We start from the raw sequence: 2,447 nt of genomic DNA, 5'->3' as shown, positions 1-2,447 counted from the left end.
TTTTGTTTTGTTTTGTTTTTTGAGACAGGGTTTCTCTGTGTAATAGCCCTAGCTATCCTGGAATTAGTTCTTGTAGACCTGGCTGGTCTCGAACTCACAGAGATCTGCCTGCCTCCTGAGTGCTGGGATTAAAGACATGTGCCACCACCACCCAGCCTCTTCTTCTCTTACACAAATGTCAGTTTAACATTCTTTAGTCTGGTTTATACGATTCTTGACTACTTACTGCAGTAGCAGATGTGGTCTTTATGGATAGCTGGCTGCCCCCATGTATTTGTTCAAAGATTGTGCTCTCTCTGTCCAATTACTTTTTCTTGCTTGTTGAATGTTTCGTCAATTTTAATTTCTATTTCTTAGTTTTAATCTATACCCCACTATTCTCATTAGTAACTCTGCTGCAGTTGCAATCTAAGCTGTGAACTGGGTGTCATACACTCTTACTCTGTAAAGACTTTCTGGGCTATTCTAGCTCTTCTGCCAGTCCAAGTAAGTCATCTTAGGAATACATTAGCTGGATTTCTGTTTTGTAAGCAGCAGCATCTACAGTAAATTTGGGAAAAATTAACGTACTAGTGACATTGAGCCTTCTAACCCATGAACACGGCATCTTTCTTTTTATTTAGGCCTTTGATTTCGTTCTTACCTCAGTGTTTTTATGCTGGCAGCATGTACAATGTGCAACGTTTACAGTTAGATGTTTCCTATTTTGGGGTGCTATTTTAAGTGGTACTTTAATGTTCAGTGTTTAACTGTTACAGACAGTACACATAAATACAATGCAATTCTGCAGACTGACCTTCCATCTGAAGTCCTTGCTAAACTTAGTAGTTTAGTAACTTTCCTATAGATCCTCCTTTCTTTGTAATTATACCATTTTCAAAGAGTGATGTTCTCACGTTTCCTCCCTTGCTCCAAAAGCCTATTGTTCCCCCTTCTCCCAACAATGCCTCTGGCCTTGAATGAACATTGAACAGAGTGTCACCTTGGCATTACTGAAGGCCAACGCTGAGACTCTCCCTGTTGTCTCTACTTGTACAGCAGGGTTGGTCCTTGGTGTAACTGAGTAATCCCTAGCAAAGGCCTCTATGGGAAAGGCAGGGTCCTGTGGAAACAGCACAGCAGAGCAAGTCCCGGTCAAGCTCCTTCAGCTATGTAGAAAAGTGGTCTGCGGAAGCTCGGGGCCTGTCTGCTCTGCTGGGAAGTCCCCAATGGATGGTCAGACTTAATAGGCAAACTATATCACAGATGGGCCACCCTATATAATCTGGTCATTTCTACAGAGCCCAAATAGAGAGGCAAAGGCAGATTCCTAACAAGTGAAACCACGAACTCAGATGATGTAGTTTGTCAAAGTTCTAAGTTTGACTCCCATAAATAACATCTAAGCTGGAAGATTACAGCAGTGTGGCTAGGGGCACTTTACAAATACCCAATTGGCATTTGTATTTCCATGACCCTAAATGGATGCATCTATACAATGAGAAAACTGTCTATTCTGTGGGAAGGAAGAGGTCCATGTGTCAACCTCCCTGATCCCAAATTTCCTTGGTGGATTTCACCAAAAGCACAGTCTCTGCATGTCTGATGGTATATATGCAGAATGCCTTGCTTGTCCAGCCTCCGTCATAGCCTCTAGGACAGCTCCACTCTCCTACTTAGCAACCCTTGTGGAAGGACAGTGATGGCACTCTGTCAGGGAAGTATACAGTTGTGGCCTCATACTCCAGCTCTAGCCTCCCTCCCACAAAGCTCCTGGAGAATGAGGACACAATCTTCATGCCTGCCCCAGGGCCTACCCACATCACTTTCACACCATGATACCCAAGAAAAGAAATTCGTGCTTTTAGTTCCTGCTCCTCTTGAGGCTCCAGTTCATGCTGAGATGTCAGTGGCTCAGATGTACAGCAGAGAAAGATGCCATGCAGGGTGTCTCTGGGTGCTGATGTGCCTGAGCAGGGCTCACATCTGTTGAATTCTCCCCCAGGAGTAGATACAGGACCAAGGGCTGCACGTGCTAGTAAGTGCTCTATCACCGAGAACATCCAAGTCCCATGTATGTTCTTCTGTCCCAAGTGAAAGGAGCACAGTTACTCTGAAACTTTACTAGAGTGTGTACTGTAGAGCGCCACCCAGTGGTGAAGTTTTATCCTAACATTAAGGGCATTATCCTTAAAACAGTGCCGATTATAAGCAAGGACTATTTATTTCACTACCTTCTACATCCCACCATAAAATAAGGAGGAAGAATTCAAAAGCACATGTAAATTTCAAGTTTAGGTCTTAAACTTAAGAAGTGAAAGACAGGCCGGGCGGTGGTGGCGCACGCCTTTAATCCCAGCACTCGGGAGGCAAAGGCAGGCGGATCTGTGTGAGTTCGAGACCAGCCTGGTCTACAAGAGCTAGTTCCAGGACAGGCTCCAAAACCACAGAGAAACCCTGTCTCGAAA

The 2,447-nt window shown here is 44.4% G+C and overlaps 1 protein-coding gene across 2 annotated transcripts in view; it reads right to left on the bottom strand.

The window, feature by feature from the left end:
* Dgcr2 (DiGeorge syndrome critical region gene 2) overlaps positions 1 to 2,447 on the bottom strand; it is a 66,193-nt gene that overhangs the window by 7,849 nt on the left and 55,897 nt on the right. The gene's annotated exons all lie outside the window — the stretch shown is intronic.

The sequence above is a fragment of the Microtus ochrogaster genome, unplaced genomic scaffold, assembly GCF_000317375.1.
Source record: "Microtus ochrogaster isolate Prairie Vole_2 unplaced genomic scaffold, MicOch1.0 UNK68, whole genome shotgun sequence".
Taxonomy (NCBI): Eukaryota; Metazoa; Chordata; class Mammalia; order Rodentia; family Cricetidae; genus Microtus; species Microtus ochrogaster.
Note: the sequence above shows the minus strand (reverse complement) of the source record. Positions and strands in the feature narration are given on the sequence as shown.